Here is a 25,118-nt window from a genome sequence, read left to right as displayed (position 1 = left end):
AAGTGAAAAAGCTTACGGCACCTGGGATTCCCAGGCGGTCTTCCATCCAGGTACTAACCAGGCCCTGCTCTGCTTAGCTTCCGAGATCAGACGAGATCGGGCGGAACCAGAGAGGTATGGCCGTAAGCTGCTTTTTATCTTTTTCCTAATCCTTTAGAACGTGTCAAAGATAATCAGAAAAGTTTCTTTTTCTAAAATTGAAGCAGTTCTTAGGATTGGCAAGAGAGGTTCCTAAAACCTGAAGGTAACTTTACTTTTCTTCACTGGCAATTCTAACATGTTGGGTTAGCACCTGTATTTCAACGGCTAAATTACAAACAAAAGTATGCCAATTGTTAAATGTTGATCAACACTAATTTAGCAACCATGAAACGGAATCAATTTTGATGATATTGTCTAAGTTCCTTATATATCCAACGTTAAAACAACACTAAACATGCATCTCTTCGACAATGTGATGTACTTTTTGTAATTTGTAGGTGTACAATCTGCGGCGCTCGGCGGCTTTCAGAGAGAAGTGAAAAAGCTTACGGCACCTGGGATTCCCAGGCGGTCTTCCATCCAGGTACTAACCAGGCCCTGCTCTGCTTAGCTTCCGAGATCAGACGAGATCGGGCGGAACCAGAGAGGTATGGCCGTAAGCTGCTTTTTATCTTTTTCCTAATCCTTTATAATGCGTCAAAAAATTATGTCACGCCTGCCGTTGGCATCTTTGTGTGGGTTAAATAAGGGTATGCAAAGCAGGCTGTGACATCCTATGCCGAAAATTGGATGGACTAGAGAAGACCCGCCCAGGAGTCCCAGCCAATCGGTGGATGGCCATTGCAGTCCCCGCCACCTCAAATGGCCTGACGATGGTATGGACGTAAGCCACCTTTCATCTTCTTCCTATTGCATCTCTTCTACAATGTGAAATACTTTTTACAATTGTGTAGGTGTACAATCTGCGGCGCTGGGCGGCTTTCGGAGAGAGAAGTGAAAAAGCTTACGGCACCTGGGATTCCCAGGCGGTCTTCCATCCAGGTACTAACCAGGCCCTGCTCTGCTTAGCTTCCGAGATCAGACGAGATCGGGCGGAACCAGAGAGGTATGGCCGTAAGCTGCTTTTTATCTTTTTCCTAATCCTTTATAATGCGTCAAAAAATTATGTCACGCCTGCCGTTGGCATCTTTGTGTGGGTTAAATAAGGGTATGCAAAGCAGGCTGTGACATCCTATGCCGAAAATTGGATGGACTAGAGAAGACCCGCCCAGGAGTCCCAGCCAATCGGTGGATGGCCATTGCAGTCCCCGCCACCTCAAATGGCCTGACGATGGTATGGACGTAAGCCACCTTTCATCTTCTTCCTATTGCATCTCTTCTACAATGTGAAATACTTTTTACAATTGTGTGGGTGTACAATCTGCGGCGCTGGGCGGCTTTCGGAGAGAGAAGTGAAAAAGCTTACGGCACCTGGGATTCCCAGGCGGTCTTCCATCCAGGTACTAACCAGGCCCTGCTCTGCTTAGCTTCCGAGATCAGACGAAATCGGGCGGAACTAGAGAGGTATGGCCGTACGCTGCTTTTTATCTTTTTCCTAATCCTTTAAAACGTGTCAAAGATAATCAGAAGAGTTTCTTTTTCTAAAATTGAAGCAGTTCTTAGGATTGGCAAGAGAGGTTCCTAAAACCTGAAGGTAACTTTACTTTTCTTCACTGGCAATTCTAACATGTTGGGTTAGCACCTGTATTTCAACGGCTAAATTACAAACAAAAGTATGCCAATTGTTAAATGTTGATCAACACTAATTTAGCAACCATGAAACGGAATCAATTTTGATGATATTGTCTAAGTTCCTTATATATCCAACGTTAAAACAACACTAAACATGCATCTCTTCGACAATGTGATGTACTTTTTGTAATTTGTAGGTGTACAATCTGCGGCGCTCGGCGGCTTTCAGAGAGAAGTGAAAAAGCTTACGGCACCTGGGATTCCCAGGCGGTCTTCCATCCAGGTACTAACCAGGCCCTGCTCTGCTTAGCTTCCGAGATCAGACGAGATCGGGCGGAACCAGAGAGGTATGGCCGTAAGCTGCTTTTTATCTTTTTCCTAATCCTTTAAAACGTGTCAAAGATAATCAGAAGAGTTTCTTTTTCTAAAATTGAAGCAGTTCTTAGGATTGGCAAGAGAGGTTCCTAAAACCTGAAGGTAACTTTACTTTTCTTCACTGGCAATTCTAACATGTTGGGTTAGCACCTGTATTTCAACGGCTAAATTACAAACAAAAGTATGCCAATTGTTAAATGTTGATCAACACTAATTTAGCAACCATGAAACGGAATCAATTTTGATGATATTGTCTAAGTTCCTTATATATCCAACGTTAAAACAACACTAAACATGCATCTCTTCGACAACGTGATATACTTTTTGTAATTTGTAGGTGTACAATCTGCGGCGCTCGGCGGCTTTCAGAGAGAAGTGAAAAAGCTTACGGCACCTGGGATTCCCAGGCGGTCTTCCATCCAGGTACTAACCAGGCCCTGCTCTGCTTAGCTTCCGAGATCAGACGAGATCGGGCGGAACCAGAGAGGTATGGCCGTAAGCTGCTTTTTATCTTTTTCCTAATCCTTTATAATGCGTCAAAAAATTATGTCACGCCTGCCGTTGGCATCTTTGTGTGGGTTAAATAAGGGTATGCAAAGAAGGCTGTGACATCCTATGCCGAAAATTGGATGGACTAGAGAAGACCCGCCCAGGAGTCCCAGCCAATCGGTGGATGGCCATTGCAGTCCCCGCCACCTCAAATGGCCTGACGATGGTATGGACGTAAGCCACCTTTCATCTTCTTCCTATTGCATCTCTTCTACAATGTGAAATACTTTTTACAATTGTGTGGGTGTACAATCTGCGGCGCTGGGCGGCTTTCGGAGAGAGAAGTGAAAAAGCTTACGGCACCTGGGATTCCCAGGCGGTCTTCCATCCAGGTACTAACCAGGCCCTGCTCTGCTTAGCTTCCGAGATCAGACGAGATCGGGCGGAACCAGAGAGGTATGGCCGTAAGCTGCTTTTTATCTTTTTCCTAATCCTTTAGAACGTGTCAAAGATAATCAGAAAAGTTTCTTTTTCTAAAATTGAAGCAGTTCTTAGGATTGGCAAGAGAGGTTCCTAAAACCTGAAGGTAACTTTACTTTTCTTCACTGGCAATTCTAACATGTTGGGTTAGCACCTGTATTTCAACGGCTAAATTACAAACAAAAGTATGCCAATTGTTAAATGTTGATCAACACTAATTTAGCAACCATGAAACGGAATCAATTTTGATGATATTGTCTAAGTTCCTTATATATCCAACGTTAAAAAAACACTAAACATGCATCTCTTCGACAATGTGATGTACTTTTTGTAATTTGTAGGTGTACAATCTGCGGCGCTCGGCGGCTTTCAGAGAGAAGTGAAAAAGCTTACGGCACCTGGGATTCCCAGGCGGTCTTCCATCCAGGTACTAACCAGGCCCTGCTCTGCTTAGCTTCCGAGATCAGACGAGATCGGGCGGAACCAGAGAGGTATGGCCGTAAGCTGCTTTTTATCTTTTTCCTAATCCTTTATAATGCGTCAAAAAATTATGTCACGCCTGCCGTTGGCATCTTTGTGTGGGTTAAATAAGGGTATGCAAAGCAGGCTGTGACATCCTATGCCGAAAATTGGATGGACTAGAGAAGACCCGCCCAGGAGTCCCAGCCAATCGGTGGATGGCCATTGCAGTCCCCGCCACCTCAAATGGCCTGACGATGGTATGGACGTAAGCCACCTTTCATCTTCTTCCTATTGCATCTCTTCTACAATGTGAAATACTTTTTACAATTGTTTAGGTGTACAATCTGCGGCGCTGGGCGGCTTTCGGAGAGAGAAGTGAAAAAGCTTACGGCACCTGGGATTCCCAGGCGGTCTTCCATCCAGGTACTAACCAGGCCCTGCTCTGCTTAGCTTCCGAGATCAGACGAGATCGGGCGGAACCAGAGAGGTATGGCCGTAAGCTGCTTTTTATCTTTTTCCTAATCCTTTATAATGCGTCAAAAAATTATGTCACGCCTGCCGTTGGCATCTTTGTGTGGGTTAAATAAGGGTATGCAAAGCAGGCTGTGACATCCTATGCCGAAAATTGGATGGACTAGAGAAGACCCGCCCAGGAGTCCCAGCCAATCGGTGGATGGCCATTGCAGTCCCCGCCACCTCAAATGGCCTGACGATGGTATGGACGTAAGCCACCTTTCATCTTCTTCCTATTGCATCTCTTCTACAATGTGAAATACTTTTTACAATTGTGTAGGTGTACAATCTGCGGCGCTGGGCGGCTTTCGGAGAGAGAAGTGAAAAAGCTTACGGCACCTGGGATTCCCAGGCGGTCTTCCATCCAGGTACTAACCAGGCCCTGCTCTGCTTAGCTTCCGAGATCAGACGAGATCGGGCGGAACCAGAGAGGTATGGCCGTAAGCTGCTTTTTATCTTTTTCCTAATCCTTTAGAACGTGTCAAAGATAATCAGAAGAGTTTCTTTTTCTAAAATTGAAGCAGTTCTTAGGATTGGCAAGAGAGGTTCCTAAAACCTGAAGGTAACTTTACTTTTCTTCACTGGCAATTCTAACATGTTGGGTTAGCACCTGTATTTCAACGGCTAAATTACAAACAAAAGTATGCCAATTGTTAAATGTTGATCAACACTAATTTAGCAACCATGAAACGGAATCAATTTTGATGATATTGTCTAAGTTCCTTATATATCCAACGTTAAAACAACACTAAACATGCATCTCTTCGACAATGTGATATACTTTTTGTAATTTGTAGGTGTACAATCTGCGGCGCTCGGCGGCTTTCAGAGAGAAGTGAAAAAGCTTACGGCACCTGGGATTCCTAGGCGGTCTTCCATCCAGGTACTAACCAGGCCCTGCTCTGCTTAGCTTCCGAGATCAGACGAGATCGGGCGGAACCAGAGAGGTATGGCCGTAAGCTGCTTTTTATCTTTTTCCTAATCCTTTATAATGCGTCAAAAAATTATGTCACGCCTGCCGTTGGCATCTTTGTGTGGGTTAAATAAGGGTATGCAAAGAAGGCTGTGACATCCTATGCCGAAAATTGGATGGACTAGAGAAGACCCGCCCAGGAGTCCCAGCCAATCGGTGGATGGCCATTGCAGTCCCCGCCACCTCAAATGGCCTGACGATGGTATGGACGTAAGCCACCTTTCATCTTCTTCCTATTGCATCTCTTCTACAATGTGAAATACTTTTTACAATTGTGTAGGTGTACAATCTGCGGCGCTGGGCGGCTTTCGGAGAGAGAAGTGAAAAAGCTTACGGCACCTGGGATTCCCAGGCGGTCTTCCATCCAGGTACTAACCAGGCCCTGCTCTGCTTAGCTTCCGAGATCAGACGAGATCAGGCGGAACCAGAGAGGTATGGCCGTAAGCTGCTTTTGATCTTTTTCCTAATCCTTTAAAACGTGTCAAAGATAATCAGAAGAGTTTCTTTTTCTAAAATTGAAGCAGTTCTTAGGATTGGCAAGAGAGGTTCCTAAAACCTGAAGGTAACTTTACTTTTCTTCACTGGCAATTCTAACATGTTGGGTTAGCACCTGTATTTCAACGGCTAAATTACAAACAAAAGTAGGCCAATTGTTAAATGTTGATCAACACTAATTTAGCAACCATGAAACGGAATCAATTTTGATGATATTGTCTAAGTTCCTTATATATCCGACGTTAAAACAACACTAAACATGCATCTCTTCGACAATGTGATATACTTTTTGTAATTTGTAGGTGTACAATCTGCGGCGCTCGGCGGCTTTCAGAGAGAAGTGAAAAAGCTTACGGCACCTGGGATTCCCAGGCGGTCTTCCATCCAGGTACTAACCAGGCCCTGCTCTGCTTAGCTTCCGAGATCAGACGAGATCGGGCGGAACCAGAGAGGTATGGCCGTAAGCTGCTTTTTATCTTTTTCCTAATCCTTTATAATGCGTCAAAAAATTATGTCACGCCTGCCGTTGGCATCTTTGTGTGGGTTAAATAAGGGTATGCAAAGCAGGCTGTGACATCCTATGCCGAAAATTGGATGGACTAGAGAAGACCCGCCCAGGAGTCCCAGCCAATCGGTGGATGGCCATTGCAGTCCCCGCCACCTCAAATGGCCTGACGATGGTATGGACGTAAGCCACCTTTCATCTTCTTCCTATTGCATCTCTTCTACAATGTGAAATACTTTTTACAATTGTGTAGGTGTACAATCTGCGGCGCTGGGCGGCTTTCGGAGAGAGAAGTGAAAAAGCTTACGGCACCTGGGATTCCCAGGCGGTCTTCCATCCAGGTACTAACCAGGCCCTGCTCTGCTTAGCTTCCGAGATCAGACGAGATCGGGCGGAACCAGAGAGGTATGGCCGTAAGCTGCTTTAATATCTTTTTCCTAATCCTTTAGAACGTGTCAAAGATAATCAGAAAAGTTTCTTTTTCTAAAATTGAAGCAGTTCTTAGGATTGGCAAGAGAGGTTCCTAAAACCTGAAGGTAACTTTACTTTTCTTCACTGGCAATTCTAACATGTTGGGTTAGCACCTGTATTTCAACGGCTAAATTACAAACAAAAGTAGGCCAATTGTTAAATGTTGATCAACACTAATTTAGCAACCATGAAACGGAATCAATTTTGATGATATTGTCTAAGTTCCTTATATATCCAACGTTAAAACAACACTAAACATGCATCTCTTCGACAATGTGATATACTTTTTGTAATTTGTAGGTGTACAATCTGCGGCGCTCGGCGGCTTTCAGAGAGAAGTGAAAAAGCTTACGGCACCTGGGATTCCCAGGCGGTCTTCCATCCAGGTACTAACCAGGCCCTGCTCTGCTTAGCTTCCGAGATCAGACGAGATCGGGCGGAACCAGAGAGGTATGGCCGTAAGCTGCTTTTTATCTTTTTCCTAATCCTTTATAATGCGTCAAAAAATTATGTCACGCCTGCCGTTGGCATCTTTGTGTGGGTTAAATAAGGGTATGCAAAGCAGGCTGTGACATCCTATGCCGAAAATTGGATGGACTAGAGAAGACCCGCCCAGGAGTCCCAGCCAATCGGTGGATGGCCATTGCAGTCCCCGCCACCTCAAATGGCCTGACGATGGTATGGACGTAAGCCACCTTTCATCTTCTTCCTATTGCATCTCTTCTACAATGTGAAATACTTTTTACAATTGTGTAGGTGTACAATCTGCGGCGCTGGGCGGCTTTCGGAGAGAGAAGTGAAAAAGCTTACGGCACCTGGGATTCCCAGGCGGTCTTCCATCCAGGTACTAACCAGGCCCTGCTCTGCTTAGCTTCCGAGATCAGACGAGATCGGGCGGAACCAGAGAGGTATGGCCGTAAGCTGCTTTTTATCTTTTTCCTAATCCTTTATAATGCGTCAAAAAATTATGTCACGCCTGCCGTTGGCATCTTTGTGTGGGTTAAATAAGGGTATGCAAAGCAGGCTGTGACATCCTATGCCGAAAATTGGATGGACTAGAGAAGACCCGCCCAGGAGTCCCAGCCAATCGGTGGATGGCCATTGCAGTCCCCGCCACCTCAAATGGCCTGACGATGGTATGGACGTAAGCCACCTTTCATCTTCTTCCTATTGCATCTCTTCTACAATGTGAAATACTTTTTACAATTGTGTAGGTGTACAATCTGCGGCGCTGGGCGGCTTTCGGAGAGAGAAGTGAAAAAGCTTACGGCACCTGGGATTCCCAGGCGGTCTTCCATCCAGGTACTAACCAGGCCCTGCTCTGCTTAGCTTCCGAGATCAGACGAGATCGGGCGGAACCAGAGAGGTATGGCCGTAAGCTGCTTTTTATCTTTTTCCTAATACTTTAGAACGTGTCAAAGATAATCAGAAGAGTTTCTTTTTCTAAAATTGAAGCAGTTCTTAGGATTGGCAAGAGAGGTTCCTAAAACCTGAAGGTAACTTTACTTTTCTTCACTGGCAATTCTAACATGTTGGGTTAGCACCTGTATTTCAACGGCTAAATTACAAACAAAAGTATGCCAATTGTTAAATGTTGATCAACACTAATTTAGCAACCATGAAACGGAATCAATTTTGATGATATTGTCTAAGTTCCTTATATATCCAACGTTAAAACAACACTAAACATGCATCTCTTCGACAATGTGATATACTTTTTGTAATTTGTAGGTGTACAATCTGCGGCGCTCGGCGGCTTTCAGAGAGAAGTGAAAAAGCTTACGGCACCTGGGATTCCTAGGCGGTCTTCCATCCAGGTACTAACCAGGCCCTGCTCTGCTTAGCTTCCGAGATCAGACGAGATCGGGCGGAACCAGAGAGGTATGGCCGTAAGCTGCTTTTTATCTTTTTCCTAATCCTTTATAATGCGTCAAAAAATTATGTCACGCCTGCCGTTGGCATCTTTGTGTGGGTTAAATAAGGGTATGCAAAGAAGGCTGTGACATCCTATGCCGAAAATTGGATGGACTAGAGAAGACCCGCCCAGGAGTCCCAGCCAATCGGTGGATGGCCATTGCAGTCCCCGCCACCTCAAATGGCCTGACGATGGTATGGACGTAAGCCACCTTTCATCTTCTTCCTATTGCATCTCTTCTACAATGTGAAATACTTTTTACAATTGTGTAGGTGTACAATCTGCGGCGCTGGGCGGCTTTCGGAGAGAGAAGTGAAAAAGCTTACGGCACCTGGGATTCCCAGGCGGTCTTCCATCCAGGTACTAACCAGGCCCTGCTCTGCTTAGCTTCCGAGATCAGACGAGATCAGGCGGAACCAGAGAGGTATGGCCGTAAGCTGCTTTTGATCTTTTTCCTAATCCTTTAAAACGTGTCAAAGATAATCAGAAGAGTTTCTTTTTCTAAAATTGAAGCAGTTCTTAGGATTGGCAAGAGAGGTTCCTAAAACCTGAAGGTAACTTTACTTTTCTTCACTGGCAATTCTAACATGTTGGGTTAGCACCTGTATTTCAACGGCTAAATTACAAACAAAAGTAGGCCAATTGTTAAATGTTGATCAACACTAATTTAGCAACCATGAAACGGAATCAATTTTGATGATATTGTCTAAGTTCCTTATATATCCAACGTTAAAACAACACTAAACATGCATCTCTTCGACAATGTGATATACTTTTTGTAATTTGTAGGTGTACAATCTGCGGCGCTCGGCGGCTTTCAGAGAGAAGTGAAAAAGCTTACGGCACCTGGGATTCCCAGGCGGTCTTCCATCCAGGTACTAACCAGGCCCTGCTCTGCTTAGCTTCCGAGATCAGACGAGATCGGGCGGAACCAGAGAGGTATGGCCGTAAGCTGCTTTTTATCTTTTTCCTAATCCTTTATAATGCGTCAAAAAATTATGTCACGCCTGCCGTTGGCATCTTTGTGTGGGTTAAATAAGGGTATGCAAAGCAGGCTGTGACATCCTATGCCGAAAATTGGATGGACTAGAGAAGACCCGCCCAGGAGTCCCAGCCAATCGGTGGATGGCCATTGCAGTCCCCGCCACCTCAAATGGCCTGACGATGGTATGGACGTAAGCCACCTTTCATCTTCTTCCTATTGCATCTCTTCTACAATGTGAAATACTTTTTACAATTGTGTAGGTGTACAATCTGCGGCGCTGGGCGGCTTTCGGAGAGAGAAGTGAAAAAGCTTACGGCACCTGGGATTCCCAGGCGGTCTTCCATCCAGGTACTAACCAGGCCCTGCTCTGCTTAGCTTCCGAGATCAGACGAGATCGGGCGGAACCAGAGAGGTATGGCCGTAAGCTGCTTTAATATCTTTTTCCTAATCCTTTAGAACGTGTCAAAGATAATCAGAAAAGTTTCTTTTTCTAAAATTGAAGCAGTTCTTAGGATTGGCAAGAGAGGTTCCTAAAACCTGAAGGTAACTTTACTTTTCTTCACTGGCAATTCTAACATGTTGGGTTAGCACCTGTATTTCAACGGCTAAATTACAAACAAAAGTATGCCAATTGTTAAATGTTGATCAACACTAATTTAGCAACCATGAAACGGAATCAATTTTGATGATATTGTCTAAGTTCCTTATATATCCAACGTTAAAACAACACTAAACATGCATCTCTTCGACAATGTGATGTACTTTTTGTAATTTGTAGGTGTACAATCTGCGGCGCTCGGCGGCTTTCAGAGAGAAGTGAAAAAGCTTACGGCACCTGGGATTCCCAGGCGGTCTTCCATCCAGGTACTAATCAGGCCCTGCTCTGCTTAGCTTCCGAGATCAGACGAGATCGGGCGGAACCAGAGAGGTATGGCCGTAAGCTGCTTTTTATCTTTTTCCTAATCCTTTATAATGCGTCAAAAAATTATGTCACGCCTGCCGTTGGCATCTTTGTGTGGGTTAAATAAGGGTATGCAAAGCAGGCTGTGACATCCTATGCCGAAAATTGGATGGACTAGAGAAGACCCGCCCAGGAGTCCCAGCCAATCGGTGGATGGCCATTGCAGTCCCCGCCACCTCAAATGGCCTGACGATGGTATGGACGTAAGCCACCTTTCATCTTCTTCCTATTGCATCTCTTCTACAATGTGAAATACTTTTTACAATTGTGTAGGTGTACAATCTGCGGCGCTGGGCGGCTTTCGGAGAGAGAAGTGAAAAAGCTTACGGCACCTGGGATTCCCAGGCGGTCTTCCATCCAGGTACTAACCAGGCCCTGCTCTGCTTAGCTTCCGAGATCAGACGAGATCGGGCGGAACCAGAGAGGTATGGCCGTAAGCTGCTTTTTATCTTTTTCCTAATCCTTTATAATGCGTCAAAAAATTATGTCACGCCTGCCGTTGGCATCTTTGTGTGGGTTAAATAAGGGTATGCAAAGAAGGCTGTGACATCCTATGCCGAAAATTGGATGGACTAGAGAAGACCCGCCCAGGAGTCCCAGCCAATCGGTGGATGGCCATTGCAGTCCCCGCCACCTCAAATGGCCTGACGATGGTATGGACGTAAGCGACCTTTCATCTTCTTCCTATTGCATCTCTTCTACAATGTGAAATACTTTTTACAATTGTGTAGGTGTACAATCTGCGGCGCTGGGCGGCTTTCAGAGAGAAGTGAAAAAGCTTACGGCACCTGGGATTCCCAGGCGGTCTTCCATCCAGGTACTAACCAGGCCCTGCTCTGCTTAGCTTCCGAGATCAGACGAGATCGGGCGGAACCAGAGAGGTATGGCCGTAAGCTGCTTTTTATCTTTTTCCTAATCCTTTATAATGCGTCAAAAAATTATGTCACGCCTGCCGTTGGCATCTTTGTGTGGGTTAAATAAGGGTATGCAAAGAAGGCTGTGATATCCTATGCCGAAAATTGGATGGACTAGAGAAGACCCGCCCAGGAGTCCCAGCCAATCGGTGGATGGCCATTGCAGTCCCCGCCACCTCAAATGGCCTGACGATGGTATGGACGTAAGCCACCTTTCATCTTCTTCCTATTGCATCTCTTCTACAATGTGAAATACTTTTTACAATTGTGTAGGTGTACAATCTGCGGCGCTGGGCGGCTTTCGGAGAGAGAAGTGAAAAAGCTTACGGCACCTGGGATTCCCAGGCGGTCTTCCATCCAGGTACTAACCAGGCCCTGCTCTGCTTAGCTTCCGAGATCAGACGAAATCGGGCGGAACTAGAGAGGTATGGCCGTACGCTGCTTTTTATCTTTTTCCTAATCCTTTAAAACGTGTCAAAGATAATCAGAAGAGTTTCTTTTTCTAAAATTGAAGCAGTTCTTAGGATTGGCAAGAGAGGTTCCTAAAACCTGAAGGTAACTTTACTTTTCTTCACTGGCAATTCTAACATGTTGGGTTAGCACCTGTATTTCAACGGCTAAATTACAAACAAAAGTATGCCAATTGTTAAATGTTGATCAACACTAATTTAGCAACCATGAAACGGAATCAATTTTGATGATATTGTCTAAGTTCCTTATATATCCAACGTTAAAACAACACTAAACATGCATCTCTTCGACAATGTGATGTACTTTTTGTAATTTGTAGGTGTACAATCTGCGGCGCTCGGCGGCTTTCAGAGAGAAGTGAAAAAGCTTACGGCACCTGGGATTCCCAGGCGGTCTTCCATCCAGGTACTAACCAGGCCCTGCTCTGCTTAGCTTCCGAGATCAGACGAGATCGGGCGGAACCAGAGAGGTATGGCCGTAAGCTGCTTTTTATCTTTTTCCTAATCCTTTAAAACGTGTCAAAGATAATCAGAAGAGTTTCTTTTTCTAAAATTGAAGCAGTTCTTAGGATTGGCAAGAGAGGTTCCTAAAACCTGAAGGTAACTTTACTTTTCTTCACTGGCAATTCTAACATGTTGGGTTAGCACCTGTATTTCAACGGCTAAATTACAAACAAAAGTATGCCAATTGTTAAATGTTGATCAACACTAATTTAGCAACCATGAAACGGAATCAATTTTGATGATATTGTCTAAGTTCCTTATAAATCCAACGTTAAAACAACACTAAACATGCATCTCTTCGACAACGTGATATACTTTTTGTAATTTGTAGGTGTACAATCTGCGGCGCTCGGCGGCTTTCAGAGAGAAGTGAAAAAGCTTACGGCACCTGGGATTCCCAGGCGGTCTTCCATCCAGGTACTAACCAGGCCCTGCTCTGCTTAGCTTCCGAGATCAGACGAGATCGGGCGGAACCAGAGAGGTATGGCCGTAAGCTGCTTTTTATCTTTTTCCTAATCCTTTATAATGCGTCAAAAAATTATGTCACGCCTGCCGTTGGCATCTTTGTGTGGGTTAAATAAGGGTATGCAAAGCAGGCTGTGACATCCTATGCCGAAAATTGGATGGACTAGAGAAGACCCGCCCAGGAGTCCCAGCCAATCGGTGGATGGCCATTGCAGTCCCCGCCACCTCAAATGGCCTGACGATGGTATGGACGTAAGCCACCTTTCATCTTCTTCCTATTGCATCTCTTCTACAATGTGAAATACTTTTTACAATTGTGTAGGTGTACAATCTGCGGCGCTGGGCGGCTTTCGGAGAGAGAAGTGAAAAAGCTTACGGCACCTGGGATTCCCAGGCAGTCTTCCATCCAGGTACTAACCAGGCCCTGCTCTGCTTAGCTTCCGAGATCAGGCGGAACCAGAGAGGTATGGCCGTAAGCTGCTTTTTATCTTTTTCCTAATCCTTTATAATGCGTCAAAAAATTATGTCACGCCTGCCGTTGGCATCTTTGTGTGGGTTAAATAAGGGTATGCAAAGAAGGCTGTGACATCCTATGCCGAAAATTGGATGGACTAGAGAAGACCCGCCCAGGAGTCCCAGCCAATCGGTGGATGGCCATTGCAGTCCCCGCCACCTCAAATGGCCTGACGATGGTATGGACATAAGCCACCTTTCATCTTCTTCCTATTGCATCTCTTCTACAATGTGAAATACTTTTTACAATTGTGTGGGTGTACAATCTGCGGCGCTGGGCGGCTTTCGGAGAGAGAAGTGAAAAAGCTTACGGCACCTGGGATTCCCAGGCGGTCTTCCATCCAGGTACTAACCAGGCCCTGCTCTGCTTAGCTTCCGAGATCAGACGAAATCGGGCGGAACTAGAGAGGTATGGCCGTACGCTGCTTTTTATCTTTTTCCTAATCCTTTAAAACGTGTCAAAGATAATCAGAAGAGTTTCTTTTTCTAAAATTGAAGCAGTTCTTAGGATTGGCAAGAGAGGTTCCTAAAACCTGAAGGTAACTTTACTTTTCTTCACTGGCAATTCTAACATGTTGGGTTAGCACCTGTATTTCAACGGCTAAATTACAAACAAAAGTATGCCAATTGTTAAATGTTGATCAACACTAATTTAGCAACCATGAAACGGAATCAATTTTGATGATATTGTCTAAGTTCCTTATATATCCAACGTTAAAACAACACTAAACATGCATCTCTTCGACAATGTGATGTACTTTTTGTAATTTGTAGGTGTACAATCTGCGGCGCTCGGCGGCTTTCAGAGAGAAGTGAAAAAGCTTACGGCACCTGGGATTCCCAGGCGGTCTTCCATCCAGGTACTAACCAGGCCCTGCTCTGCTTAGCTTCCGAGATCAGACGAGATCGGGCGGAACCAGAGAGGTATGGCCGTAAGCTGCTTTTTATCTTTTTCCTAATCCTTTATAATGCGTCAAAAAATTATGTCACGCCTGCCGTTGGCATCTTTGTGTGGGTTAAATAAGGGTATGCAAAGCAGGCTGTGACATCCTATGCCGAAAATTGGATGGACTAGAGAAGACCCGCCCAGGAGTCCCAGCCAATCGGTGGATGGCCATTGCAGTCCCCGCCACCTCAAATGGCCTGACGATGGTATGGACGTAAGCCACCTTTCATCTTCTTCCTATTGCATCTCTTCTACAATGTGAAATACTTTTTACAATTGTGTAGGTGTACAATCTGCGGCGCTGGGCGGCTTTCGGAGAGAGAAGTGAAAAAGCTTACGGCACCTGGGATTCCCAGGCGGTCTTCCATCCAGGTACTAACCAGGCCCTGCTCTGCTTAGCTTCCGAGATCAGACGAGATCGGGCGGAACCAGAGAGGTATGGCCGTAAGCTGCTTTTTATCTTTTTCCTAATCCTTTATAATGCGTCAAAAAATTATGTCACGCCTGCCGTTGGCATCTTTGTGTGGGTTAAATAAGGGTATGCAAAGAAGGCTGTGACATCCTATGCCGAAAATTGGATGGACTAGAGAAGACCCGCCCAGGAGTCCCAGCCAATCGGTGGATGGCCATTGCAGTCCCCGCCACCTCAAATGGCCTGACGATGGTATGGACATAAGCCACCTTTCATCTTCTTCCTATTGCATCTCTTCTACAATGTGAAATACTTTTTACAATTGTGTGGGTGTACAATCTGCGGCGCTGGGCGGCTTTCGGAGAGAGAAGTGAAAAAGCTTACGGCACCTGGGATTCCCAGGCGGTCTTCCATCCAGGTACTAACCAGGCCCTGCTCTGCTTAGCTTCCGAGATCAGACGAAATCGGGCGGAACTAGAGAGGTATGGCCGTACGCTGCTTTTTATCTTTTTCCTAATCCTTTAAAACGTGTCAAAGATAATCAGAAGAGTTTCTTTTTCTAAAATTGAAGCAGTTCTTAGGATTGGCAAGAGAGGTTCCTAAAACCTGAAGGTAACTTTACTTTTCTTCACTGGCAATTCTAACATGTTGGGTTAGCACCTGTATTTCAACGGCTAAATTACAAACAAAAGTATGCCAATTGTTAAATGTTGATCAACACTAATTTAGCAACCATGAAACGGAATCAATTTTGATGATATTGTCTAAGTTCCTTATATATCCAACGTTAAAACAACACTAAACATGCATCTCTTCGACAATGTGATGTACTTTTTGTAATTTGTAGGTGTACAATCTGCGGCGCTCGGCGGCTTTCAGAGAGAAGTGAAAAAGCTTACGGCACCTGGGATTCCCAGGCGGTCTTCCATCCAGGTACTAACCAGGCCCTGCTCTGCTTAGCTTCCGAGATCAGACGAGATCGGGCGGAACCAGAGAGGTATGGCCGTAAGCTGCTTTTTATCTTTTTCCTAATCCTTTAAAACGTGTCAAAGATAATCAGAAGAGTTTCTTTTTCTAAAATTGAAGCAGTTCTTAGGATTGGCAAGAGAGGTTCCTAAAACCTGAAGGTAACTTTACTTTTCTTCACTGGCAATTCTAACATGTTGGGTTAGCACCTGTATTTCAACGGCTAAATTACAAACAAAAGTATGCCAATTGTTAAATGTTGATCAACACTAATTTAGCAACCATGAAACGGAATCAATTTTGATGATATTGTCTAAGTTCCTTATATATCCAACGTTAAAACAACACTAAACATGCATCTCTTCGACAACGTGATATACTTTTTGTAATTTGTAGGTGTACAATCTGCGGCGCTCGGCGGCTTTCAGAGAGAAGTGAAAAAGCTTACGGCACCTGGGATTCCCAGGCGGTCTTCCATCCAGGTACTAACCAGGCCCTGCTCTGCTTAGCTTCCGAGATCAGACGAGATCGGGCGGAACCAGAGAGGTATGGCCGTAAGCTGCTTTTTATCTTTTTCCTAATCCTTTATAATGCGTCAAAAAATTATGTCACGCCTGCCGTTGGCATCTTTGTGTGGGTTAAATAAGGGTATGCAAAGAAGGCTGTGACATCCTATGCCGAAAATTGGATGGACTAGAGAAGACCCGCCCAGGAGTCCCAGCCAATCGGTGGATGGCCATTGCAGTCCCCGCCACCTCAAATGGCCTGACGATGGTATGGACGTAAGCCACCTTTCATCTTCTTCCTATTGCATCTCTTCTACAATGTGAAATACTTTTTACAATTGTGTGGGTGTACAATCTGCGGCGCTGGGCGGCTTTCGGAGAGAGAAGTGAAAAAGCTTACGGCACCTGGGATTCCCAGGCGGTCTTCCATCCAGGTACTAACCAGGCCCTGCTCTGCTTAGCTTCCGAGATCAGACGAAATCGGGCGGAACTAGAGAGGTATGGCCGTACGCTGCTTTTTATCTTTTTCCTAATCCTTTAAAACGTGTCAAAGATAATCAGAAGAGTTTCTTTTTCTAAAATTGAAGCAGTTCTTAGGATTGGCAAGAGAGGTTCCTAAAACCTGAAGGTAACTTTACTTTTCTTCACTGGCAATTCTAACATGTTGGGTTAGCACCTGTATTTCAACGGCTAAATTACAAACAAAAGTATGCCAATTGTTAAATGTTGATCAACACTAATTTAGCAACCATGAAACGGAATCAATTTTGATGATATTGTCTAAGTTCCTTATATATCCAACGTTAAAACAACACTAAACATGCATCTCTTCGACAATGTGATGTACTTTTTGTAATTTGTAGGTGTACAATCTGCGGCGCTCGGCGGCTTTCAGAGAGAAGTGAAAAAGCTTACGGCACCTGGGATTCCCAGGCGGTCTTCCATCCAGGTACTAACCAGGCCCTGCTCTGCTTAGCTTCCGAGATCAGACGAGATCGGGCGGAACCAGAGAGGTATGGCCGTAAGCTGCTTTTTATCTTTTTCCTAATCCTTTAAAACGTGTCAAAGATAATCAGAAGAGTTTCTTTTTCTAAAATTGAAGCAGTTCTTAGGATTGGCAAGAGAGGTTCCTAAAACCTGAAGGTAACTTTACTTTTCTTCACTGGCAATTCTAACATGTTGGGTTAGCACCTGTATTTCAACGGCTAAATTACAAACAAAAGTATGCCAATTGTTAAATGTTGATCAACACTAATTTAGCAACCATGAAACGGAATCAATTTTGATGATATTGTCTAAGTTCCTTATATATCCAACGTTAAAACAACACTAAACATGCATCTCTTCGACAACGTGATATACTTTTTGTAATTTGTAGGTGTACAATCTGCGGCGCTCGGCGGCTTTCAGAGAGAAGTGAAAAAGCTTACGGCACCTGGGATTCCCAGGCGGTCTTCCATCCAGGTACTAACCAGGCCCTGCTCTGCTTAGCTTCCGAGATCAGACGAGATCGGGCGGAACCAGAGAGGTATGGCCGTAAGCTGCTTTTTATCTTTTTCCTAATCCTTTATAATGCGTCAAAAAATTATGTCACGCCTGCCGTTGGCATCTTTGTGTGGGTTAAATAAGGGTATGCAAAGAAGGCTGTGACATCCTATGCCGAAAATTGGATGGACTAGAGAAGACCCCCCCAGGAGTCCCAGCCAATCGGTGGATGGCCATTGCAGTCCCCGCCACCTCAAATGGCCTGACGATGGTATGGACGTAAGCCACCTTTCATCTTCTTCCTATTGCATCTCTTCTACAATGTGAAATACTTTTTACAATTGTGTGGGTGTACAATCTGCGGCGCTGGGCGGCTTTCGGAGAGAGAAGTGAAAAAGCTTACGGCACCTGGGATTCCCAGGCGGTCTTCCATCCAGGTACTAACCAGGCCCTGCTCTGCTTAGCTTCCGAGATCAGACGAAATCGGGCGGAACTAGAGAGGTATGGCCGTACGCTGCTTTTTATCTTTTTCCTAATCCTTTAAAACGTGTCAAAGATAATCAGAAGAGTTTCTTTTTCTAAAATTGAAGCAGTTCTTAGGATTGGCAAGAGAGGTTCCTAAAACCTGAAGGTAACTTTACTTTTCTTCACTGGCAATTCTAACATGTTGGGTTAGCACCTGTATTTCAACGGCTAAATTACAAACAAAAGTATGCCAATTGTTAAATGTTGATCAACACTAATTTAGCAACCATGAAACGGAATCAATTTTGATGATATTGTCTAAGTTCCTTATATATCCAACGTTAAAACAACACTAAACATGCATCTCTTCGACAATGTGATGTACTTTTTGTAATTTGTAGGTGTACAATCTGCGGCGCTCGGCGGCTTTCAGAGAGAAGTGAAAAAGCTTACGGCACCTGGGATTCCCAGGCGGTCTTCCATCCAGGTACTAACCAGGCCCTGCTCTGCTTAGCTTCCGAGATCAGACGAGATCGGGCGGAACCAGAGAGGTATGGCCGTAAGCTGCTTTTTATCTTTTTCCTAATCGTTTATAATGCGTCAAAAAATTATGTCACGCCTGCCGTTGGCATCTTTGTGTGGGTTAAATAAGGGTATGCAAAGAAGGCTGTGACATCCTATGCCGAAAATTGGATGGACTAGAGAAGACCCCCCCAGGAGTCCCAGCCAATCGGTGGATGGCCATTGCAGTCCCCGCCACCTCAAATGGCCTGACGATGGTATGGACGTAAGCCACCTTTCATCTTCTTCCTATTGCATCTCTTCTACAATGTGAAATACTTTTTACAATTGTGTGGGTGTACAATCTGCGGCGCTGGGCGGCTTTCGGAGAGAGAAGTGAAAAAGCTTACGGCACCTGGGATTCCCAGGCGGTCTTCCATCCAGGTACTAACCAGGCCCTGCTCTGCTTAGCTTCCGAGATCAGACGAAATCGGGCGGAACTAGAGAGGTATGGCCGTACGCTGCTTTTTATCTTTTTCCTAATCCTTTAAAACGTGTCAAAGATAATCAGAAGAGTTTCTTTTTCTAAAATTGAAGCAGTTCTTAGGATTGGCAAGAGAGGTTCCTAAAACCTGAAGGTAACTTTACTTTTCTTCACTGGCAATTCTAACATGTTGGGTTAGCACCTGTATTTCAACGGCTAAATTACAAACAAAAGTATGCCAATTGTTAAATGTTGATCAACACTAATTTAGCAACCATGAAACGGAATCAATTTTGATGATATTGTCTAAGTTCCTTATATATCCAACGTTAAAACAACACTAAACATGCATCTCTTCGACAATGTGATGTACTTTTTGTAATTTGTAGGTGTACAATCTGCGGCGCTCGGCGGCTTTCAGAGAGAAGTGAAAAAGCTTACGGCACCTGGGATTCCCAGGCGGTCTTCCATCCAGGTACTAACCAGGCCCTGCTCTGCTTAGCTTCCGAGATCAGACGAGATCGGGCGGAACCAGAGAGGTATGGCCGTAAGCTGCTTTTTATCTTTTTCCTAATCCTTTAAAACGTGTCAAAGATAATCAGAAGAGTTTCTTTTTCTAAAATTGAAGCAGTTCTTAGGATTGGCAAGAAAGGGTTCCTAAAACCTGAAGGTAACTTTACTTTTCTTCACTGGCAATTCTAACATGTTGGGTTAGCACCTGTATTTCAACGGCTAAATTACAAACAAAAGTATGCCAATTGTTAAATGTTGATCAACACTAATTTAGCAACCATGAAACGGAATCAATTTTGATGATATTGTCTAAGTTCCTTATATATCCAACGTTAAAACAACACTAAACATGCATCTCTTCGACAATGTGATGTACTTTTTGTAATTTGTAGGTGTACAATCTGCGGCGCTCGGCGGCTTTCAGAGAGAAGTGAAAAAGCTTACGGCACCTGGGATTCCCAGGCGGTCTTCCATCCAGGTACTAACCAGGCCCTGCTCTGCTTAGCTTCCGAGATCAGACGAGATCGGGCGGAACCAGAGAGGTATGGCCGTAAGCTGCTTTTTATCTTTTTCCTAATCCTTTAAAACGTGTCAAAGATAATCAGAAGAGTTTCTTTTTCTAAAATTGAAGCAGTTCTTAGGATTGGCAAGAGAGGTTCCTAAAACCTGAAGGTAACTTTACTTTTCTTCACTGGCAATTCTAACATGTTGGGTTAGCACCTGTATTTCAACGGCTAAATTACAAACAAAAGTATGCCAATTGTTAAATGTTGATCAACACTAATTTAGCAACCATGAAACGGAATCAATTTTGATGATATTGTCTAAGTTCCTTATAAATCCAACGTTAAAACAACACTAAACATGCATCTCTTCGACAACGTGATATACTTTTTGTAATTTGTAGGTGTACAATCTGCGGCGCTCGGCGGCTTTCAGAGAGAAGTGAAAAAGCTTACGGCACCTGGGATTCCCAGGCGGTCTTCCATCCAGGTACTAACCAGGCCCTGCTCTGCTTAGCTTCCGAGATCAGACGAGATCGGGCGGAACCAGAGAGGTATGGCCGTAAGCTGCTTTTTATCTTTTTCCTAATCCTTTAAAACGTGTCAAAGATAATCAGAAGAGTTTCTTTTTCTAAAATTGAAGCAGTTCTTAGGATTGGCAAGAGAGGTTCCTAAAACCTGAAGGTAACTTTACTTTTCTTCACTGGCAATTCTAACATGTTGGGTTAGCACCTGTATTTCAACGGCTAAATTACAAACAAAAGTATGCCAATTGTTAAATGTTGATCAACACTAATTTAGCAACCATGAAACGGAATCAATTTTGATGATATTGTCTAAGTTCCTTATATATCCAACGTTAAAACAACACTAAACATGCATCTCTTCGACAATGTGATGTACTTTTTGTAATTTGTAGGTGTACAATCTGCGGCGCTCGGCGGCTTTCAGAGAGAAGTGAAAAAGCTTACGGCACCTGGGATTCCCAGGCGGTCTTCCATCCAGGTACTAACCAGGCCCTGCTCTGCTTAGCTTCCGAGATCAGACGAGATCGGGCGGAACCAGAGAGGTATGGCCGTAAGCTGCTTTTTATCTTTTTCCTAATCCTTTAAAACGTGTCAAAGATAATCAGAAGAGTTTCTTTTTCTAAAATTGAAGCAGTTCTTAGGATTGGCAAGAGAGGTTCCTAAAACCTGAAGGTAACTTTACTTTTCTTCACTGGCAATTCTAACATGTTGGGTTAGCACCTGTATTTCAACGGCTAAATTACAAACAAAAGTATGCCAATTGTTAAATGTTGATCAACACTAATTTAGCAACCATGAAACGGAATCAATTTTGATGATATTGTCTAAGTTCCTTATAAATCCAACGTTAAAACAACACTAAACATGCATCTCTTCGACAACGTGATATACTTTTTGTAATTTGTAGGTGTACAATCTGCGGCGCTCGGCGGCTTTCAGAGAGAAGTGAAAAAGCTTACGGCACCTGGGATTCCCAGGCGGTCTTCCATCCAGGTACTAACCAGGCCCTGCTCTGCTTAGCTTCCGAGATCAGACGAGATCGGGCGGAACCAGAGAGGTATGGCCGTAAGCTGCTTTTTATCTTTTTCCTAATCCTTTATAATGCGTCAAAAAATTATGTCACGCCTGCCGTTGGCATCTTTGTGTGGGTTAAATAAGGGTATGCAAAGAAGGCTGTGATATCCTATGCCGAAAATTGGATGGACTAGAGAAGACCCGCCCAGGAGTCCCAGCCAATCGGTGGATGGCCATTGCAGTCCCCGCCACCTCAAATGGCCTGACGATGGTATGGACGTAAGCCACCTTTCATCTTCTTCCTATTGCATCTCTTCTACAATGTGAAATACTTTTTACAATTGTGTGGGTGTACAATCTGCGGCGCTGGGCGGCTTTCGGAGAGAGAAGTGAAAAAGCTTACGGCACCTGGGATTCCCAGGCGGTCTTCCATCCAGGTACTAACCAGGCCCTGCTCTGCTTAGCTTCCGAGATCAGACGAAATCGGGCGGAACTAGAGAGGTATGGCCGTACGCTGCTTTTTATCTTTTTCCTAATCCTTTAAAACGTGTCAAAGATAATCAGAAGAGTTTCTTTTTCTAAAATTGAAGCAGTTCTTAGGATTGGCAAGAGAGGTTCCTAAAACCTGAAGGTAACTTTACTTTTCTTCACTGGCAATTCTAACATGTTGGGTTAGCACCTGTATTTCAACGGCTAAATTACAAACAAAAGTATGCCAATTGTTAAATGTTGATCAACACTAATTTAGCAACCATGAAACGGAATCAATTTTGATGATATTGTCTAAGTTCCTTATATATCCAACGTTAAAACAACACTAAACATGCATCTCTTCGACAATGTGATGTACTTTTTGTAATTTGTAGGTGTACAATCTGCGGCGCTCGGCGGCTTTCAGAGAGAAGTGAAAAAGCTTACGGCACCTGGGATTCCCAGGCGGTCTTCCATCCAGGTACTAACCAGGCCCTGCTCTGCTTAGCTTCCGAGATCAGACGAGATCGGGCGGAACCAGAGAGGTATGGCCGTAAGCTGCTTTTTATCTTTTTCCTAATCCTTTATAATGCGTCAAAAAATTATGTCACGCCTGCCGTTGGCATCTTTGTGTGGGTTAAATAAGGGTATGCAAAGAAGGCTGTGACATCCTATGCCGAAAATTGGATGGACTAGAGAAGACCCCCCCAGGAGTCCCAGCCAATCGGTGGATGGCCATTGCAGTCCCCGCCACCTCAAATGGCCTGACGATGGTATGGACGTAAGCCACCTTTCATCTTCTTCCTATTGCATCTCTTCTACAATGTGAAATACTTTTTACAATTGTGTGGGTGTACAATCTGCGGCGCTGGGCGGCTTTCGGAGAGAGAAGTGAAAAAGCTTACGGCACCTGGGATTCCCAGGCGGTCTTCCATCCAGGTACTAACCAGGCCCTGCTCTGCTTAGCTTCCGAGATCAGACGAAATCGGGCGGAACTAGAGAGGTATGGCCGTACGCTGCTTTTTATCTTTTTCCTAATCCTTTAAAACGTGTCAAAGATAATCAGAAGAGTTTCTTTTTCTAAAATTGAAGCAGTTCTTAGGATTGGCAAGAGAGGTTCCTAAAACCTGAAGGTAACTTTACTTTTCTTCACTGGCAATTCTAACATGTTGGGTTAGCACCTGTATTTCAACGGCTAAATTACAAACAAAAGTATGCCAATTGTTAAATGTTGATCAACACTAATTTAGCAACCATGAAACGGAATCAATTTTGATGATATTGTCTAAGTTCCTTATATATCCAACGTTAAAACAACACTAAACATGCATCTCTTCGACAATGTGATGTACTTTTTGTAATTTGTAGGTGTACAATCTGCGGCGCTCGGCGGCTTTCAGAGAGAAGTGAAAAAGCTTACGGCACCTGGGATTCCCAGGCGGTCTTCCATCCAGGTACTAACCAGGCCCTGCTCTGCTTAGCTTCCGAGATCAGACGAGATCGGGCGGAACCAGAGAGGTATGGCCGTAAGCTGCTTTTTATCTTTTTCCTAATCCTTTAAAACGTGTCAAAGATAATCAGAAGAGTTTCTTTTTCTAAAATTGAAGCAGTTCTTAGGATTGGCAAGAAAGGGTTCCTAAAACCTGAAGGTAACTTTACTTTTCTTCACTGGCAATTCTAACATGTTGGGTTAGCACCTGTATTTCAACGGCTAAATTACAAACAAAAGTATGCCAATTGTTAAATGTTGATCAACACTAATTTAGCAACCATGAAACGGAATCAATTTTGATGATATTGTCTAAGTTCCTTATATATCCAACGTTAAAACAACACTAAACATGCATCTCTTCGACAATGTGATGTACTTTTTGTAATTTGTAGGTGTACAATCTGCGGCGCTCGGCGGCTTTCAGAGAGAAGTGAAAAAGCTTACGGCACCTGGGATTCCCAGGCGGTCTTCCATCCAGGTACTAACCAGGCCCTGCTCTGCTTAGCTTCCGAGATCAGACGAGATCGGGCGGAACCAGAGAGGTATGGCCGTAAGCTGCTTTTTATCTTTTTCCTAATCCTTTAAAACGTGTCAAAGATAATCAGAAGAGTTTCTTTTTCTAAAATTGAAGCAGTTCTTAGGATTGGCAAGAGAGGTTCCTAAAACCTGAAGGTAACTTTACTTTTCTTCACTGGCAATTCTAACATGTTGGGTTAGCACCTGTATTTCAACGGCTAAATTACAAACAAAAGTATGCCAATTGTTAAATGTTGATCAACACTAATTTAGCAACCATGAAACGGAATCAATTTTGATGATATTGTCTAAGTTCCTTATAAATCCAACGTTAAAACAACACTAAACATGCATCTCTTCGACAACGTGATATACTTTTTGTAATTTGTAGGTGTACAATCTGCGGCGCTCGGCGGCTTTCAGAGAGAAGTGAAAAAGCTTACGGCACCTGGGATTCCCAGGCGGTCTTCCATCCAGGTACTAACCAGGCCCTGCTCTGCTTAGCTTCCGAGATCAGACGAGATCGGGCGGAACCAGAGAGGTATGGCCGTAAGCTGCTTTTTATCTTTTTCCTAATCCTTTAAAACGTGTCAAAGATAATCAGAAGAGTTTCTTTTTCTAAAATTGAAGCAGTTCTTAGGATTGGCAAGAGAGGTTCCTAAAACCTGAAGGTAACTTTACTTTTCTTCACTGGCAATTCTAACATGTTGGGTTAGCACCTGTATTTCAACGGCTAAATTACAAACAAAAGTATGCCAATTGTTAAATGTTGATCAACACTAATTTAGCAACCATGAAACGGAATCAATTTTGATGATATTGTCTAAGTTCCTTATATATCCAACGTTAAAACAACACTAAACATGCATCTCTTCGACAATGTGATGTACTTTTTGTAATTTGTAGGTGTACAATCTGCGGCGCTCGGCGGCTTTCAGAGAGAAGTGAAAAAGCTTACGGCACCTGGGATTCCCAGGCGGTCTTCCATCCAGGTACTAACCAGGCCCTGCTCTGCTTAGCTTCCGAGATCAGACGAGATCGGGCGGAACCAGAGAGGTATGGCCGTAAGCTGCTTTTTATCTTTTTCCTAATCCTTTAAAACGTGTCAAAGATA

At 44.1% G+C, this 25,118-nt stretch overlaps 51 non-coding genes and 1 pseudogene across 51 annotated transcripts; all 52 read right to left on the bottom strand.

Moving 5' to 3' along the window:
• Positions 1 to 9: 9 nt before the first annotated feature.
• Positions 10 to 128, bottom strand: LOC134104870 (5S ribosomal RNA). The gene has a single exon (XR_009942245.1). It is a non-coding gene; the product is annotated as a 5S ribosomal RNA (ribosomal RNA).
• A 396-nt stretch (positions 129 to 524) lies between these two features.
• LOC134104869 (5S ribosomal RNA) lies at positions 525 to 643 on the bottom strand. Its single transcript, XR_009942244.1, has one exon. It is a non-coding gene; the product is annotated as a 5S ribosomal RNA (ribosomal RNA).
• A 339-nt stretch (positions 644 to 982) lies between these two features.
• LOC134104868 (5S ribosomal RNA) lies at positions 983 to 1,101 on the bottom strand. Its single transcript, XR_009942243.1, has one exon. It is a non-coding gene; the product is annotated as a 5S ribosomal RNA (ribosomal RNA).
• Positions 1,102 to 1,440: 339 nt separating this feature from the next.
• Positions 1,441 to 1,559, bottom strand: LOC134105011 (5S ribosomal RNA). Its single transcript, XR_009942374.1, has one exon. It is a non-coding gene; the product is annotated as a 5S ribosomal RNA (ribosomal RNA).
• Positions 1,560 to 1,955: 396 nt separating this feature from the next.
• LOC134104866 (5S ribosomal RNA) lies at positions 1,956 to 2,074 on the bottom strand. The gene has a single exon (XR_009942241.1). It is a non-coding gene; the product is annotated as a 5S ribosomal RNA (ribosomal RNA).
• A 396-nt stretch (positions 2,075 to 2,470) lies between these two features.
• LOC134104865 (5S ribosomal RNA) lies at positions 2,471 to 2,589 on the bottom strand. Its single transcript, XR_009942240.1, has one exon. It is a non-coding gene; the product is annotated as a 5S ribosomal RNA (ribosomal RNA).
• Positions 2,590 to 2,928: 339 nt separating this feature from the next.
• LOC134104864 (5S ribosomal RNA) lies at positions 2,929 to 3,047 on the bottom strand. The gene has a single exon (XR_009942239.1). It is a non-coding gene; the product is annotated as a 5S ribosomal RNA (ribosomal RNA).
• A 396-nt stretch (positions 3,048 to 3,443) lies between these two features.
• Positions 3,444 to 3,562, bottom strand: LOC134104863 (5S ribosomal RNA). Its single transcript, XR_009942238.1, has one exon. It is a non-coding gene; the product is annotated as a 5S ribosomal RNA (ribosomal RNA).
• Positions 3,563 to 3,901: 339 nt separating this feature from the next.
• Positions 3,902 to 4,020, bottom strand: LOC134104861 (5S ribosomal RNA). Its single transcript, XR_009942237.1, has one exon. It is a non-coding gene; the product is annotated as a 5S ribosomal RNA (ribosomal RNA).
• A 339-nt stretch (positions 4,021 to 4,359) lies between these two features.
• LOC134104860 (5S ribosomal RNA) lies at positions 4,360 to 4,478 on the bottom strand. The gene has a single exon (XR_009942236.1). It is a non-coding gene; the product is annotated as a 5S ribosomal RNA (ribosomal RNA).
• Positions 4,479 to 4,874: 396 nt separating this feature from the next.
• On the bottom strand, positions 4,875 to 4,993 carry LOC134104910 (5S ribosomal RNA). The gene has a single exon (XR_009942281.1). It is a non-coding gene; the product is annotated as a 5S ribosomal RNA (ribosomal RNA).
• A 339-nt stretch (positions 4,994 to 5,332) lies between these two features.
• LOC134104912 (5S ribosomal RNA) lies at positions 5,333 to 5,451 on the bottom strand. Its single transcript, XR_009942283.1, has one exon. It is a non-coding gene; the product is annotated as a 5S ribosomal RNA (ribosomal RNA).
• Positions 5,452 to 5,847: 396 nt separating this feature from the next.
• LOC134104859 (5S ribosomal RNA) lies at positions 5,848 to 5,966 on the bottom strand. The gene has a single exon (XR_009942235.1). It is a non-coding gene; the product is annotated as a 5S ribosomal RNA (ribosomal RNA).
• Positions 5,967 to 6,305: 339 nt separating this feature from the next.
• Positions 6,306 to 6,424, bottom strand: LOC134104858 (5S ribosomal RNA). The gene has a single exon (XR_009942234.1). It is a non-coding gene; the product is annotated as a 5S ribosomal RNA (ribosomal RNA).
• Positions 6,425 to 6,821: 397 nt separating this feature from the next.
• On the bottom strand, positions 6,822 to 6,940 carry LOC134104857 (5S ribosomal RNA). Its single transcript, XR_009942233.1, has one exon. It is a non-coding gene; the product is annotated as a 5S ribosomal RNA (ribosomal RNA).
• Positions 6,941 to 7,279: 339 nt separating this feature from the next.
• LOC134104856 (5S ribosomal RNA) lies at positions 7,280 to 7,398 on the bottom strand. The gene has a single exon (XR_009942232.1). It is a non-coding gene; the product is annotated as a 5S ribosomal RNA (ribosomal RNA).
• Positions 7,399 to 7,737: 339 nt separating this feature from the next.
• LOC134104854 (5S ribosomal RNA) lies at positions 7,738 to 7,856 on the bottom strand. The gene has a single exon (XR_009942230.1). It is a non-coding gene; the product is annotated as a 5S ribosomal RNA (ribosomal RNA).
• Positions 7,857 to 8,252: 396 nt separating this feature from the next.
• LOC134104909 (5S ribosomal RNA) lies at positions 8,253 to 8,371 on the bottom strand. Its single transcript, XR_009942280.1, has one exon. It is a non-coding gene; the product is annotated as a 5S ribosomal RNA (ribosomal RNA).
• Positions 8,372 to 8,710: 339 nt separating this feature from the next.
• LOC134104911 (5S ribosomal RNA) lies at positions 8,711 to 8,829 on the bottom strand. The gene has a single exon (XR_009942282.1). It is a non-coding gene; the product is annotated as a 5S ribosomal RNA (ribosomal RNA).
• A 396-nt stretch (positions 8,830 to 9,225) lies between these two features.
• On the bottom strand, positions 9,226 to 9,344 carry LOC134104853 (5S ribosomal RNA). The gene has a single exon (XR_009942229.1). It is a non-coding gene; the product is annotated as a 5S ribosomal RNA (ribosomal RNA).
• A 339-nt stretch (positions 9,345 to 9,683) lies between these two features.
• Positions 9,684 to 9,802, bottom strand: LOC134104852 (5S ribosomal RNA). Its single transcript, XR_009942228.1, has one exon. It is a non-coding gene; the product is annotated as a 5S ribosomal RNA (ribosomal RNA).
• A 397-nt stretch (positions 9,803 to 10,199) lies between these two features.
• On the bottom strand, positions 10,200 to 10,318 carry LOC134104885 (5S ribosomal RNA). Its single transcript, XR_009942258.1, has one exon. It is a non-coding gene; the product is annotated as a 5S ribosomal RNA (ribosomal RNA).
• Positions 10,319 to 10,657: 339 nt separating this feature from the next.
• On the bottom strand, positions 10,658 to 10,776 carry LOC134104850 (5S ribosomal RNA). Its single transcript, XR_009942227.1, has one exon. It is a non-coding gene; the product is annotated as a 5S ribosomal RNA (ribosomal RNA).
• Positions 10,777 to 11,113: 337 nt separating this feature from the next.
• Positions 11,114 to 11,232, bottom strand: LOC134104849 (5S ribosomal RNA). The gene has a single exon (XR_009942226.1). It is a non-coding gene; the product is annotated as a 5S ribosomal RNA (ribosomal RNA).
• Positions 11,233 to 11,571: 339 nt separating this feature from the next.
• On the bottom strand, positions 11,572 to 11,690 carry LOC134105010 (5S ribosomal RNA). Its single transcript, XR_009942373.1, has one exon. It is a non-coding gene; the product is annotated as a 5S ribosomal RNA (ribosomal RNA).
• A 396-nt stretch (positions 11,691 to 12,086) lies between these two features.
• Positions 12,087 to 12,205, bottom strand: LOC134104848 (5S ribosomal RNA). The gene has a single exon (XR_009942225.1). It is a non-coding gene; the product is annotated as a 5S ribosomal RNA (ribosomal RNA).
• Positions 12,206 to 12,601: 396 nt separating this feature from the next.
• LOC134104847 (5S ribosomal RNA) lies at positions 12,602 to 12,720 on the bottom strand. Its single transcript, XR_009942224.1, has one exon. It is a non-coding gene; the product is annotated as a 5S ribosomal RNA (ribosomal RNA).
• Positions 12,721 to 13,059: 339 nt separating this feature from the next.
• Positions 13,060 to 13,168, bottom strand: LOC134105028 (5S ribosomal RNA; annotated as a pseudogene).
• A 339-nt stretch (positions 13,169 to 13,507) lies between these two features.
• On the bottom strand, positions 13,508 to 13,626 carry LOC134105009 (5S ribosomal RNA). Its single transcript, XR_009942372.1, has one exon. It is a non-coding gene; the product is annotated as a 5S ribosomal RNA (ribosomal RNA).
• Positions 13,627 to 14,022: 396 nt separating this feature from the next.
• Positions 14,023 to 14,141, bottom strand: LOC134104846 (5S ribosomal RNA). Its single transcript, XR_009942223.1, has one exon. It is a non-coding gene; the product is annotated as a 5S ribosomal RNA (ribosomal RNA).
• Positions 14,142 to 14,480: 339 nt separating this feature from the next.
• Positions 14,481 to 14,599, bottom strand: LOC134104845 (5S ribosomal RNA). Its single transcript, XR_009942222.1, has one exon. It is a non-coding gene; the product is annotated as a 5S ribosomal RNA (ribosomal RNA).
• Positions 14,600 to 14,938: 339 nt separating this feature from the next.
• Positions 14,939 to 15,057, bottom strand: LOC134105008 (5S ribosomal RNA). The gene has a single exon (XR_009942371.1). It is a non-coding gene; the product is annotated as a 5S ribosomal RNA (ribosomal RNA).
• A 396-nt stretch (positions 15,058 to 15,453) lies between these two features.
• LOC134104844 (5S ribosomal RNA) lies at positions 15,454 to 15,572 on the bottom strand. The gene has a single exon (XR_009942221.1). It is a non-coding gene; the product is annotated as a 5S ribosomal RNA (ribosomal RNA).
• Positions 15,573 to 15,968: 396 nt separating this feature from the next.
• LOC134104842 (5S ribosomal RNA) lies at positions 15,969 to 16,087 on the bottom strand. Its single transcript, XR_009942219.1, has one exon. It is a non-coding gene; the product is annotated as a 5S ribosomal RNA (ribosomal RNA).
• Positions 16,088 to 16,426: 339 nt separating this feature from the next.
• Positions 16,427 to 16,545, bottom strand: LOC134105007 (5S ribosomal RNA). Its single transcript, XR_009942370.1, has one exon. It is a non-coding gene; the product is annotated as a 5S ribosomal RNA (ribosomal RNA).
• A 396-nt stretch (positions 16,546 to 16,941) lies between these two features.
• Positions 16,942 to 17,060, bottom strand: LOC134104841 (5S ribosomal RNA). The gene has a single exon (XR_009942218.1). It is a non-coding gene; the product is annotated as a 5S ribosomal RNA (ribosomal RNA).
• A 396-nt stretch (positions 17,061 to 17,456) lies between these two features.
• LOC134104839 (5S ribosomal RNA) lies at positions 17,457 to 17,575 on the bottom strand. The gene has a single exon (XR_009942217.1). It is a non-coding gene; the product is annotated as a 5S ribosomal RNA (ribosomal RNA).
• A 339-nt stretch (positions 17,576 to 17,914) lies between these two features.
• LOC134105006 (5S ribosomal RNA) lies at positions 17,915 to 18,033 on the bottom strand. The gene has a single exon (XR_009942369.1). It is a non-coding gene; the product is annotated as a 5S ribosomal RNA (ribosomal RNA).
• A 396-nt stretch (positions 18,034 to 18,429) lies between these two features.
• Positions 18,430 to 18,548, bottom strand: LOC134104838 (5S ribosomal RNA). The gene has a single exon (XR_009942216.1). It is a non-coding gene; the product is annotated as a 5S ribosomal RNA (ribosomal RNA).
• A 339-nt stretch (positions 18,549 to 18,887) lies between these two features.
• LOC134105005 (5S ribosomal RNA) lies at positions 18,888 to 19,006 on the bottom strand. The gene has a single exon (XR_009942368.1). It is a non-coding gene; the product is annotated as a 5S ribosomal RNA (ribosomal RNA).
• Positions 19,007 to 19,402: 396 nt separating this feature from the next.
• LOC134104837 (5S ribosomal RNA) lies at positions 19,403 to 19,521 on the bottom strand. Its single transcript, XR_009942215.1, has one exon. It is a non-coding gene; the product is annotated as a 5S ribosomal RNA (ribosomal RNA).
• A 397-nt stretch (positions 19,522 to 19,918) lies between these two features.
• LOC134104836 (5S ribosomal RNA) lies at positions 19,919 to 20,037 on the bottom strand. The gene has a single exon (XR_009942214.1). It is a non-coding gene; the product is annotated as a 5S ribosomal RNA (ribosomal RNA).
• A 396-nt stretch (positions 20,038 to 20,433) lies between these two features.
• Positions 20,434 to 20,552, bottom strand: LOC134104835 (5S ribosomal RNA). Its single transcript, XR_009942213.1, has one exon. It is a non-coding gene; the product is annotated as a 5S ribosomal RNA (ribosomal RNA).
• Positions 20,553 to 20,948: 396 nt separating this feature from the next.
• Positions 20,949 to 21,067, bottom strand: LOC134104834 (5S ribosomal RNA). The gene has a single exon (XR_009942212.1). It is a non-coding gene; the product is annotated as a 5S ribosomal RNA (ribosomal RNA).
• Positions 21,068 to 21,463: 396 nt separating this feature from the next.
• LOC134104833 (5S ribosomal RNA) lies at positions 21,464 to 21,582 on the bottom strand. Its single transcript, XR_009942211.1, has one exon. It is a non-coding gene; the product is annotated as a 5S ribosomal RNA (ribosomal RNA).
• Positions 21,583 to 21,921: 339 nt separating this feature from the next.
• Positions 21,922 to 22,040, bottom strand: LOC134105003 (5S ribosomal RNA). The gene has a single exon (XR_009942367.1). It is a non-coding gene; the product is annotated as a 5S ribosomal RNA (ribosomal RNA).
• A 396-nt stretch (positions 22,041 to 22,436) lies between these two features.
• On the bottom strand, positions 22,437 to 22,555 carry LOC134104832 (5S ribosomal RNA). Its single transcript, XR_009942210.1, has one exon. It is a non-coding gene; the product is annotated as a 5S ribosomal RNA (ribosomal RNA).
• A 339-nt stretch (positions 22,556 to 22,894) lies between these two features.
• LOC134105002 (5S ribosomal RNA) lies at positions 22,895 to 23,013 on the bottom strand. The gene has a single exon (XR_009942366.1). It is a non-coding gene; the product is annotated as a 5S ribosomal RNA (ribosomal RNA).
• A 396-nt stretch (positions 23,014 to 23,409) lies between these two features.
• LOC134104830 (5S ribosomal RNA) lies at positions 23,410 to 23,528 on the bottom strand. The gene has a single exon (XR_009942208.1). It is a non-coding gene; the product is annotated as a 5S ribosomal RNA (ribosomal RNA).
• Positions 23,529 to 23,925: 397 nt separating this feature from the next.
• Positions 23,926 to 24,044, bottom strand: LOC134104828 (5S ribosomal RNA). Its single transcript, XR_009942207.1, has one exon. It is a non-coding gene; the product is annotated as a 5S ribosomal RNA (ribosomal RNA).
• Positions 24,045 to 24,440: 396 nt separating this feature from the next.
• On the bottom strand, positions 24,441 to 24,559 carry LOC134104827 (5S ribosomal RNA). The gene has a single exon (XR_009942206.1). It is a non-coding gene; the product is annotated as a 5S ribosomal RNA (ribosomal RNA).
• A 396-nt stretch (positions 24,560 to 24,955) lies between these two features.
• Positions 24,956 to 25,074, bottom strand: LOC134104826 (5S ribosomal RNA). The gene has a single exon (XR_009942205.1). It is a non-coding gene; the product is annotated as a 5S ribosomal RNA (ribosomal RNA).
• Positions 25,075 to 25,118: the final 44 nt, after the last annotated feature.

The sequence above is a fragment of the Pungitius pungitius genome, chromosome 14 (assembly GCF_949316345.1).
Source record: "Pungitius pungitius chromosome 14, fPunPun2.1, whole genome shotgun sequence".
Lineage (NCBI taxonomy): Eukaryota > Metazoa > Chordata > Actinopteri > Perciformes > Gasterosteidae > Pungitius > Pungitius pungitius.
The sequence above is the reverse complement of the archived record's forward strand: the minus strand, read 5'-3'. Positions and strand labels throughout refer to the sequence as shown.